Here is a 14,000-nt window from a genome sequence, read left to right on the forward strand (position 1 = left end):
TTATTTAGGCTAGAATAAAAGTAGTTTTTAATTTGAAAAAATTTGTTAGCCCCTTTAAGCAATGTTTTTTTCCAGTAGTCTACAGTATAGAAGTGTCTTAAAAATATCTAGTCAAATATTATTTACTGTCATCATGGCAAAGATAAAATAAATCAGTTATTAGAAATGAGTTATTAAAACTATTATGTTTAGAAATGTGCTAAAAAAACAGAAATTGAGGAAAAAAATAAACAGGGGGGCTAATAATTCTGATTTCAGTCTAGTTTGTTGGTGTACTGTTCAGATACTTACAATACCAGAAACAGCAGAAATACTCTTAATTAAGATGCCATTTTTTCACACAGAGTTAGGTCGATCTGCATTCTCTGAATATGCTCCAAAATATGGAATGAGGTTCAATATTAACCACATACCATCTCTCGCTAGTATATTTAATTTAGAACAGTGCACATGCTTTAATACTTGAGTAGGGTTTATATTATTTTTTGTGTGTCTTTATGTATTGTGACGTAATTTTTTTTTTTTTGCAAATCTGTCTTATGCTGTCTGTCTTGGCCAGGACACCTTGGTAGAAGAGATATTGTATCTCAATGGGACACTCCTGGTTAAATAAATACATAAATACAAATAAATAAATAATGAATGGAAAAAATGAAAAGTTTATAATAATACCATGTTATTTCTCCACTTACCTGTTTATTAACAAACAATTTAAATTCATTGGTATTTCAAATTACATATGAGCTGAACAGCAATATATATTGCAGTAATATGATTTACGAGTATTAATAGTTAGTATCTGTTAACTTTGGAATTAACAGAATTTAATTCAATTCTTTAATTCCTTTTGATTTGTGACTCACAACTGCTTATGTTTATGAAAAAGATTTAGATCCAAATGTGTATGTGTGATATGGCGAGACCAATATCTTACACCAATTTTGAAAATTGACAATAATTTTTTTTATAGCTATATATATTTTTTTTTTTTCCCCCAAATGGCTCTAAATAAGTAATAAAATTTTTATTACCAGAAATGTGTGTTGCTCTCCTGTCTTAAATTATTTAATATTTAGTTAACATTTCTATTAACACAAAGGTGCTATTTTATGTTTAATGTTTCATAAGGACTGAATATAGCATCACTCTTACATGAACGGAATGAGGTTTAATCTCACTTTAGTCTGTGAAGAATCTTCTCACTGACATTGGCCTCATTATTATCTATGATCTGCCGATCTGCAGGATAATCTTAGATTTGTGAGCAGCGTATTGTGTATTTTCTTAGGAGTGACTAATTGCCTTTTATTTCTATGCGTGTCTCACTATAAAGTCATCATTCATGCTGTTTTTGGCCTGTGTGGCCTCTCTGACCTCTGACACTGTGACAAATATTTGTGCTCTCAACACCCACATTATGGTACACTGTGTATTCAGTTTGGCCCTGGCCCTCCCAAATTGTCATAATTGTGCCGTCCTGGACTTTTAATGAATTTATATCAGACTTGACATGGGACAGTAGCCCAGCTGCGCACATAAGCAGCAGTGTCTGTCATTTAAGCAAGTGCATTTTTGTAGTCTCTTGTAAATCGTCCAGTGTTGCCCATTCTGGTTTGACGCTGGAACATTCTTGTTAATGCCTCTTGCCACAGGCCCAAAAGCACATTGCACGAATGTGGCTGGAGAAAAAGTCACTCTTTTGTCTCTGATCCCATATCTTCATCATGGCCCTTTATGCGTAATGTGAATGTCTCTTCACTAGAGGCAAATGCTAATTCACCAGCCTCAGGCATATATCTAATCAGTAAGTGCATGCTAGCAGCACACACTCACACACACACACTCACACACACAACGAAATAAACACTTTGTGTATAGTATAAGCTCCATTTCAAAATTGTTTCATGCTTTTGGTTGCTTAAAAGCATTTCAAGCAATAAACCATGCTTAAATGCCATACTACTTTAATAATTCCAATAACCTTTGTGAAAATAGAAAGTCAAAATATGGGTGAAGTTGTGTTCCATTATAATTTAGGGTGGAAACGAAGCATACTTATTCTGACTTGTGCTTATTAAAATATGTAAAACATGATCATAATTTGTTTTATTATTTTTATATTGCATTTTTGTTGCTGGCAACTGGGTAAAACCTAGTGGTTTGAAGCATTGTGGTAAAGCATAAACGTTCATTATTTTATTCATTTTCCTTCGGTTTAGTCCCTTTATTCATCAGGGGTCACCACAATGGAATGAACTGGCAACTTATCCAGCATATGATTTACATAGCGGATGCCCCTCCAACTGCAACCCATTGCTGGAAAACACCCATACACACTCATTCACATACATACACTACGGCCATTTCCTCCAATTCACCTATATACCGCATGTCTTTGGATTGTGGGGGAAACCGGAGCACCCGGGGGAAACCCACACGAACACGAAGAGAACATGCATACTCCACACAGAAATGCCAACAGACCCAGCCGGGACTCAGTGACCTTCTTGCTGTGAGGCGACAGTGCTAACCACTGAGCCACCGTGTCGCCAGCATAAAGACAATGAATTAGTATTTTGTGGCTGCACTGTGATCCTTGAATAATCTTTCAAATCTTTGTTGCAAATATGCCTGATAATATGTTTTGGTACATAAACATTTGTTATTGTGAATGATATTATATACTGTCCACTATGATGATCATTCTGTTTTGCACCTACAGTATAGCCAACACCATCTTTTTGATTTAGTGGCTAATTCGTATGAATTTGTATGATCTAATTCATACAATTTAGTATGATTTGCTCATCCCCCAATGACGGTTGGGTTTAGGGGTGGGTTTAGGTGCCATGCCTCCTTTTTAAAATCGTACAATTTCGTACGACTGAATTAGCCACTAAACTGACAAAACGTAAAATACTTGCATTTTCTCGTGAGATCAGGCTATCTTTTGGGAGAACATGCAAACTCCAGTGGCGCTTCCAGAATATTTTCTTAGGGGTGGTGCACACACACAAAAAAATAAATTTAGTGTAATGTTATATTTTTGATTCTGGTAAATGAAATCATTTTAATTCATTTAATTAATTACTCTTGAAATTTTGCAATTTATTCCTTGAAATAATTTAGCAAGTACATGTGCAAACCAAAAAAAATCAATATTTAGTTTAAAAACACTTCTCATATATATATATATATATATATATATATATATATATATATATATATATATATATATATATATATATATATATATATATATATATATATATATATATATATATATATAACTTTTCAGTAATCTTTCACATACTTTGGGGATTGGCAGTGAATTAGCTACGTCAGTGACACCAATCAATCCACAATAATTTAGTGGCTGCAATTTATTTATTTATTCATTTATTTATTGATATTTTGAATTTACGTAAGTACATTTAAATTAATAATATCTACAGCAAAATCATATTGCGTGGCCAGAGTTTACCTGGGTGTCCCTGGTAAAGGAGCAATGCAGACTGCGTGCGGTATCAAATTCCATTATAGCAACACTCCTCCAGCAGTTCATACTCGCATCCAGTATGTCCTTTGTCACAGGGGGCATGCATGAAAGGTTCCTGAGTGAAAGTACTAAACTGCCAACAAAGTCAACAAATTAAAAATATAACACCCAAAATTACATGAAACTTCAGAGGAAATGTGGATAGCGTGGTGATGCAACGATATTTGAATTATGTGCTATAACATGTAAAACGGGATCATGAATGAAATATTGAAAAAGCAACTCATGTAAACACCTTCATTATATTTTTGACTTACTCAGATTAATGTGAATAATTTGATTACTGATGTCCATGTAAACATATAGTCAGTGGTTACAGGTTTTCAACTTTCTTCAAAATATCTTCTTTTAGGTTCAGAAGAAATAAATAAACATGATTAGAACCATTTGAGGGTGAGTAAATAGTAAAATAACATTTTTTGGGTGAACTATCCCTTTATATTTGCAGCAAATTACCAGTTCCCAGCACACTTTTTGTCAGAATGTATAGGGAAATAAACAATGAATCCCTATGAGTATGTATACTAGCATGTTAGTGTTTAATGAAAGTTTCTTTGATATTTATATGAGTGCTGGTTTGCTATTGCTAACTATCACTCATCCACATGGGTTTTAGTTAATGTGATGTTTGTAAACAAATTGTTATCCAATTTTTCAATTGAATGGTAACTTGATCAAGATACTTGGCAACGTTTAATATTTTACACAAGATATATTATACACCTGAACGATTACACAAAATAAGTGATTTATATTCGGAATGTTGCTCTAGATGTAAAACAGAGGTTAGTACATTATTACATACAGTATGTTTTGGACATGTTCTAAACCTAAAACCTATTGGAGAAATATAATAAAAACTATTAGCATTAAACTTCCATTTTTGTGTTTGACCCATTCACGTTTTCTTTCATGTTTGTGCACATGCACCATTCAAGCTCGCACACATTCATGAATGCACACATTTTCTTTTCCACAAACCCTCTCTCTTCCATACAAAGTAGCTGTTGTCTTAAACAAGCTGGATTTTGGTCATGCACATTTTGTGTGTGGTTCAGATCATTTTTCTCTCCCAGCTTTCACCATTTGAAGTAACGGAACATCAGTCTTTGAACTTTGACCCCCTAACTGATCTTTTATGGTCTTAATGGACATAAAAGTTTTATTTTACTATAAACTTATGGCTACAGATCATTAAATGTCAGCAAAGTATGGCATAGGATGGATAGTGTTTGTTTGTTTTTTCCCCTTTTGTTAGCAGTTTCAGGCTGTGCGTAGCTCTTTTGCAAGCCTTTTTCTTTGCTTGCATTACTTTAGTTGTGACTTAGCTGTGATAATCTAAACTCAGGACTACATAAACAATCATGAAACAAATGAAAATATGTTTTTAATATGGATATAATTTACTGTGTATTAGGTTTCGCTGTATTGTAGAATGCACACAATATTAATGTAATTCACTTTGTTAGAATAACCCTATAATTTAAGTTTTTAAAGCAAATACATAAACAGTGCATCCGGAAAGAATTCAAAGTATTCACTTTACTTTTTCCATTTTTTTTTAATGTTACAGCCGTATTCCTATATGGATTAAATTAATTTATTTCCTCAAAATTCTACACACAATACCCCATAATGACAATGTGAAAATGATATTTTGAAATTGTTGCAAATTTATTAAAAGTATAGAACCTAAAAAATCACATGTACATAAGTATTCACAGCCTTTGCCTTGAAGCTCTAACTAGAGCTCAGGTACATTCCGTTTCCACTGATCATTATTTAGATGTTTCAGCAGCTTAACTGGAATTCACCTGTGGTAAATTCAGTTGATTGGACATGATTTGAAAAGGCATACACCTGTCTATATAAGGTCCCAGGGTTGACATTGCATGTCAAAGCACAAACAAAGCACGAAGACAAAGGAATTGTCTGTAGACCTCCGAGACAGAATTGGAAGGTCACAGAAAAATTCTAATGAGCACAGTGACCTCCATCATCTGTACGTTGAAGATGTTTGGAACCACCAGGACTCTTCCTAGAGCTGGCCGGCCATCTAAGCTGAGTGACCGGTGGAGAAGGGCCTTAGTCAGGGACGCGATCAATAACCTGATGGACACTCTGTCTGAGCTCCAGCGTTCTTCTGTGGAGAGACAACCATCTGTGCAGCAATCCACCAATCAGGCCTGTATGATAGAGTGGCCAAAATGAAGCCACTCCCCACCTGAAATTTGCTAAAAGACATCTGAAAGACTCTCAGACCATAAGAAACAAAATTCTCTGGTCTGATGAGACTAAAATTGAATTTTTTGGAGTGAATGTTAGGCGTTAAGTTTGGAGAAAACCAGGCATTGCTCATCACCAGGCTAATACCATCCACCATGGTGGGGGCAACATCATGCTGTGGGGATGTTTTCAGCAGCAGGAACTGGAAGACTAGTCAGGATAGAGGGAAAGATGAATGCAGCAATGTACAGAGACATCCTGAATGAAAACCTGCTTCAGAGTGCTCTTGACTTCAGACTAGGGTGACGGTTCATATTCCAGGACAATGACACAAAGCACACCGCTAAAATATCAATGGAGTGGCTTCACAACAACTTGGTGAATGTCCTTGAGTGGCCCAGCCAGAGCCCAGACCTAAATCCTATTGAGCATCTGTAGAGCTTGAGAGGTACTGCAAAAAGGAAGGGGGCTTGAGGCTTGAGGCTGTAATTGCTTCCAAAGGTGCATCAACAAAGTATTGAGCAAAGGCTGTGAATACTTATGTACATGTGATTTTTCAGGTTTTTTAATAAATTTGCATCAGTTTCAAAAAATCTTTTTTTCACATTGTCATTATGGGGTATTGTGTGTAGAATTTTGAGGAAATAAATGAATTTAGTACATTTTGGAATAAGGCTGTAACATTAAAAAAATGTGGAAAAAAGTAAAGCGCTATGAATCCTTTTGGGATGCACTGTTGATATGTGTGGTTTTTATATATCAATTCTCTATCTATGTTGATCCTGGAACATCAGTTTTGTTGTTAGTAGTCCAATAGTTGTAGTTCAGTTGTCCAATATTTTTGGAGAGAGGTGCATGAATATCTTGTAAAGATATTGCAGACTAAGTATGACTTTTTACCAAGGTTATACATACTTGGTAACCCCTGTCCCTTAAGCCGAATAAAGCTGAATCACAGTGAATACAGAGCTGTATCATGCTAGGTAGACGGGTGATTGTTAAAAATTGGATATCTCAGTAGACCTCAAATCTTCGAGTGGATCTCAGAGTTAGGACGAGTTGCAGCTTTTGAAAAACTATCCTACAGTCTACATGGAGGCATCATGGTGGCGCAGTGGGTAGCACGATCACCTCACAGAAAGAAGGTTGCTGGTTCAAACCCTGGCTGCGTCAGTTGGCGTTTCTGTGTGGACGTTCTCCCCATGTTCGTGTGGGTTTCCTCCAGGTGCTCTGGTTTCCCCCACAGTCCAAAGACATGCGCTAGGTGATTTGAATAAGCTAAATTGGTTCTAGTGTGAATGCAAGAGTGTATGGGTGTTTCCCAGAGTTGGGTTGCGACTGGAAGGGCATCCGCTGCGTAAAACATATGCTGGATAAGTTGGCGGATCATTCCGCTGTGGTGACCCCAGATTAATAAAGGGACTAAGCCAAAAACAAAATGAATGAATGAATGAATGAGTTTACATGGAAGGATTGAAATTTTTTTGATAAATGAGGGAAATTTCTGAATTTCTGCAACCCACAATGCTAGCAAACATGTAACGAGACAAAATAATAATTAAGCCTATGATATTAGCCAAACCCCCCACCTTTTTTTCATATATGTGTTTTGGTTTGGTTTACTTATGATGATATTTATTTATTTTGTATTGTTCTGCTTTTATGTTAATGCTCTGTATTTGATATTCATCTGCATTATTTAAAATAAGAAAAATTAATAAATAGTTCAAATCATAAAAACAGAAAATGTAATCCATACTCAGCTAGCAAAATTCATGTGGCTCAAATCCGGTCCACACCAGACACTTGCATCCGGCCCACATACCGCATGGAATGATGTCACTTGAGCAATCCACTCCTGTTTGCTGATCTGGGTCACAATTAGGCCATAGCAATACCACATATCAGCCAGAATTCATCCAAATGAACCAGAACTGACCATATTCTGGGCCACAGTTTGCTTTTGTTCTGGCCTAGATCCAGCCTAGATCCTGGCCTAGACACCAGACACTTGTATCCGGACCACATACTGAATTGAATGATGGCTCTAGGGTGGTCCGTTCCTGTCTTTCGGATGAGACGTTAAACCGAGGTCCTGACTCTTTGGGTCATTAAAAATCCCATGGCACTTCTCGTAAAGAGTAGTGGTGTAACCCCAGTGTCCGGGCCAAATTCACTCCATCGGCCCTTACCGGCCTTCCAATCATCCCCATTGAATTGGTTCTACCACTGTCTCTCCAAGTAGATGCTGCACACTAGTGGTGGTGTGGAGAGACCCCCTCATGACTGTGAAGCGCTTTGGGTGTATGGCTATGCACAATAATTGCGCTATATAAATACACATTACTTACTTACCCACTTACTTACTTGTCAGATCTGGGCCACAAATACGCCAAAGCAATACCACATGTCAGCCAGAATTCAACCAAATGAACCAGAACTGACCCTATTCTGGGCCACAGTTTGATTTTATTTTGGCCCAGATCTGGCCTACACCAGACACTAACGTCCGGACAACATACTGAATGGAATGATAGCTCTAGGGTGGTCCGCTTCTGTTTGCCAGATCTGGGCCACAAATTAGCTATTACTACCCATATCTGCCATGTCAAAGAGCTATGATTTGCCCACTATAATAATCAAATGATAACTAATAAAAGAGGCGTACCTTTGTTTTCAGATGCATTAACTAATGGGCTCACTCACAGAACCACATAATTAATGCTCCATTTATTTACTGTTATGAATTATAAATATTGATTAGTTTACTTTTTGGGTCAAATTGCTTCCTTATGTGAACCAAACTGCTCCAGAGTTCATTCACGCTATTTTAGATTGATTGTTTTCCAGTGGATCCAAGCATTTTTACATTGAATGAATCGATTTTAGGGACCATTAGATTTTCACAGAACAGTTAGAAAAGGAGAAAGGAAAAGATGAAAGCAGTAATATGAGCCTGAAGCTCTGGTGCAGATGCACAGATAACAATTAGCTCTTTTTTATATAAATAAACCTAATATATTTGTATATTCAGTAGTGTTACTCAGTTGGTTTTATAATGAACATCTACTTGTAATCAACAAGCACTAATATAATTGGACTTCAAGCCTCAAGTCGTCACCAAAATATCACTTATTCCTCAAGGACAGGGGAGACTATTGACTTTCACCTCCTTCAGCCACTGTCCTGTGGAAAGATGATAAAACTACTCAGAATTCCTGAATCCCTCTATAGATGCAGTAGCTGTAGGCATTCAGAGAATACTGCTTCTCTTCAGCAGCAACTCTTTATTGAAGTCAAAGGTTTTGAGCTGACGAAGGATTGTACCAGATAGTGAGAGTAAAGAAAAGCACAAAGGCTTTCCCTTATGTTATGGAAAAAAAATAGAAGAGCATTCTGATATGACTACAGATTTATGGCCTAGAGGACATGACTGTCTGCGGGATCTACACGTGACTTATTTTTTGATGTGTGACTATCTTTAAATAATAATGCACACATGTATATGCATGCACTGTATGAATTATCGGTCATTCACTTTTATTAATTTGAAAAAATATATAAAATGCCATGATATATTATAAAAAACCCAACTGTTACCATTTGTAAATGTTCAATCAATCATTCATTCATTTTCCTTCAGCTTAGTCCCTTTATTTTATCAGGCATCACCACAGTGGAATGAACCACCAACTTATACAGCATATGTTTACACAGCTAGCGGATGCCCTTCCAGCCGCAACCCAGTACTGGGAAACTGGTATACACATTTATTTGTACTCATACACAATGGAAAATGTAGTTTATTCAATTCACCTATACCGCATGTCTTTGGACTATGGGGAAAACCAGAGCACCCAGAATTGTGAGGCGACAGTGCTAACCACTGAGCCACCGTACCACCTTCAATCAATCAATAAACCTTATTTATTTAGCATCTTGCTAAAACCAAGGGGCTGCCCAAAGTGCTTTACAGCAACAAAACAAAATTACATATTAAAACATTATAAATAGTGGACTCCATAATCAATACAGGAATATCAATAAAGCATTAAAACAATTAAAAGGAGGAAAAAGTAACTCAAAAGTTATTCTGAATAAGTTTGGCTTTAAAGCAACACTCCCTTTTGTAGTCACCTAGAGTTAAACAGTTGAGTTTTACGATTTTTGAATCTGTTCAGCCAATCTCTGGGTCTGGCAGGAGCACTTTTAGCTTAGCTTAGCATAAATAATTGAATCAGATTACACCATTAGCATCTCGCTCAAAAAAGAGTCAAGTCAAAAAAAGAGTTTCAACAGTGTTCCTATTTAAAACGCAAAACCTAGTTACCTAAACGGGGACTATTTTCAGCTGCTGCGTTATATAATTTGCTGCAGCCGTGGTACATCAGCAAAGTTCCTTGGCTGTTTCTCAATATGCGTTCTTCATGCCTGATTCACACGGGGTTTCATCGTCAGTGCTTGATAGAGGGTGTGTCAGACATTGGGGCTGACACGATCATCATAGCAGCGCCAGCCAATGAAATTAGTCAGCAATTGGCTACTGTCTGAGCTGGGGTATTTGCATACAGCAATCTGATTGGCTGACGCTTCCGTTGGCGCTTGAAAAATTGAGAAAGTCCCAACTTCAGCACAGACGGACCCACAATTTAGTTCGTCAATGCTTGACGTCACCAATTTGAAGTGAATGGGAAGCACTGACGATGACGCTCCATGTGAATGGGCCATCAGCGTTCTTGCATCCTTGTGTTCTCGTGTAATGTCATCATTAACCATCAAACGTTCAGTTCCAAAACTCAAGACCGCAAAAATTGAGGATGCGTGAAAGTTCCCGAATGCATTCTTGATATTGAGGATGCGTCGATGTAGACTTGAGCGCAAAACTCGCTTGAGAAGTCCCAGAAATCATTGTGGCTGAATAAAGGAGGTGGAAAGCGCAGCATTTAATATAGATTTAATATTAAAGTTCAGCGATATAACTGATTTGTCTCAGGAGTTTCCCTAAATGAAACGGGCTGGCACGAAAGTAAACATTAACATGAAAATCTTTATGAAGATATAAACACATTAAGGCTGTTTATTTGCTGAAATTCGTATCAAAATCTGTTTTTTTTGTATCGTGCAGCATATATTTGTAAGGTCTCTATGCATAGTATATATTGTGAGAAGGGGACAAACAATAAGTTGCTCTATGAATGCTGTAATGTTTAAATCATTTTCCATTAAAAATGTGTGAAGGTCACGTGACCATCAGGAAGAACGCAGCATCTCATTTCTCTCAGTAGGCGTTCTATGTTCTCACAGTCTCCCGAGTTCGTTCTTCTGAGGTAACTTGGCAAAAACAGTCTTCACAAGAGCACAAGTCCGTTCTCAGCGTTCTTGGAATTGAGAAACAGTCCTTGATTATTTCACCAGAATGAGAGTATAGTTATTAGCCATATTGCAATATTGATTTTTATTTACTTCATTTCATTGTCTTAGTTCTCAATGTAACTACAAAAGAATCAAGCTATAAATAGAAATATTATCAAACTTTATTTATTTAATTTAATTCAATCCATCTTTATTTGTATAGCGCTTTTACAATGTACTGTACATTGTGTCAAAGCAGCTTCACATAGAAGATTATAGTGAATTGAAACAGTGTCAGTTCAGTTTTCAGAGTTTAAGTTCAGTTTAGATTAGTTCAGTTCAGTTCAATTCAATGCGTTTTAATATTCACTGCTGAGAGTCCAAACACTGAAGAGTAATCCATCGATGCGCAGCTCTACAAGTCCCGAACAATGCAAGCCAGTGGCGACAGCGGCGAGGAACAAAAATAAAATAAAAAATTCACTAATGGGTGAGAGTGAAGGGGAAAAAAAACAGGAGAGAAACCAGGCTCACTTGGGCACGACCATGTCTCATATGGTCAAACGTCTTGTGCAGAGCTGTAGTCTTAGATCGCTTCAGTGGCACTGCATAATCTCTGGGGGCCTTGGGAAGAGTATCCCCAGGTGGAAATAGAAAATAAAGAGAATAATTAGCGTAGCTGCTGTTCATAGTGTATATAAACAAGGAGCACATTCATGCATCATACCGCTAAGTGATGCATTGAGTGTATGCTTTGCTAAAACAATAGGTTTTTAATCTAGTTCTGAACCGAGAGAGTGAGTCTGAGTCTCGGACATTATCAGGAAGGCTATTCCAGAGTTTAGGAGCCATAAATGAGAAGGCTCGACCTCCATTACTCGACTTTGCTATAGATACTAGTAGAAACCCTGAGTTTTGAGATCTTAAAGAGCGGCTTGGATTGTAGCAAGACAGGAGGTTGGTTAGACAAACAGGAGCTAGATTATTTAAAGCTTTATACTGTAGGTAAGAAGCAATATTTTAAAATCAATATGGAACTTAACAGGCAGCCTGTGTAAGGAGGATGAAATTGGGGTGATGTGATCAAATTTTCTAGAGCTGGTGAGAACTCTGGCAGCTGCATTTTGTACAAGCTGAAGTTTATTAATAGAGGATGCTGGGCAACCAAGTGAGCAGAGCATAACAGTAATCCAGCCTAGAAGTCATTAAAGCATGAACTAGCTTTTCTGCATCTGAGATGGATAGCATACTATGTAACTTGTGACATGGGATATGATTTTCAAAAGTTAAATTACTGTCTAATATGACACCCAGATCTTTTATAGTAGAGCTACCGCTAACTTTGTATCCCTCTAATTGCAGGTCTAAATAAATATTTATTTATTCATTTTTGGAGCAAGATGCTAATGGTCTAATTCGACTTAATGACTTATGCCTAACTGTTTAACCCACAATCTATTTACCCATAAAAATACACCCATACAATGCAGGATTCTTGGAAATGCACAATCCACACATTGTAGGGACAAACACTGTCCCTATATTTTACCAAAGGGAGTTTTCAGCATGTTTGTGTCTCGTGGTGGTGCAACATGCCAGCACTTAACAATATTTAATAAATCATGCAGCTGGATAATTTGCTATGCTTTTTAAGTTAAATAGATAAATGGTGTGAAATGCTGCATTAATTCATAATTTGGATGGATTGTAAAATTGACAGGTTGTGAGTTTTTTTTAAACCAGTGCTTATAGATTGTATCTTAAAAGGAGGCACCAGGACATCATTCCAAGTAAATAATTAATGTTTCTTATAATCAGAATCAGTTTTATCTCAAAATCACTGAACACAGAGTATATTCCCTGTGTGAATGTCAGCCGTGCACGTGCTTAGACCGATGATGTGAGTTCTTCATCACAGAAATCTCTGAATTACTCCTCTGTTTTTAAGACATTCAAAAGACTCTGGAAATATTTAGAACAAGGGGGGAGGCTTGTGAAACCAATTAAAAAGTAAGCAAGTCAAAGGAAGTCCTGTTATTTATTTACATTTATTTTGTCCAGACTATGTCTAGATTATATGTCACACAAAAATGAAAATGTACTCACTGTTTATATTTAGAATCTTAATAAAACATGTAGTACGATTTAGTGAGATTATTTGCTTTGTTGTTGGCATTTCTGTGTGGAGTTCCCATGTTCTCCCAGTGTTGGTGTGGGATTTCTCTGGATGCTCCGGTTTCCTCCACAGTCCAAAGACAAGTGCTATAGGTGAATTCATTCATTCATTCATTTTCTTTTCAGCTTAGTCCCTTTATTAATTCGGGGTCACCTCAGTGGAATAAACCGCCAACTCATCCAGCATGTTTCACGCAGCGGATGCCCTTTCAGCTGCAAACCATCACTACGAAACACCCATACACTCTCATAAACACACACACATTCACTACAGACAATTTAGCTTACCCAATTCACCCATAGCATATGTCTTTGGACTGTGGGGGAAACCGGAGCACCCGGTGGAAACCTAAGCCAACATGAGGAGAACATGCAAACTCCACACAGAAATGCCAACTGATCCAGCCGAGGCTTGAACCTGCCCCTGTTAAATGGGAATTGGGTAAGCTACATTGTCCATAGTGTATGTCCTGGTCCTCCAGCATGAGGGTTGACCGTTGAGCTAAGGACCTACTTCGTAAATATTAGATGTTACGAAACATGGTATGGCTAAATATCAACTTTTATAAAGACGGCTCTGGGAGTAAGTATTTGCTTTTACTGGTCATATAATTAGAATATCTTCATATTCATATCTTCATATCTTTTATTTCACACAGATTATGTTATATTTCAAATGTTTATTTCT

This window comes from Danio aesculapii, chromosome 6 (assembly GCF_903798145.1).
Source record: "Danio aesculapii chromosome 6, fDanAes4.1, whole genome shotgun sequence".
NCBI classification, from domain to species: Eukaryota; Metazoa; Chordata; class Actinopteri; order Cypriniformes; family Danionidae; genus Danio; species Danio aesculapii.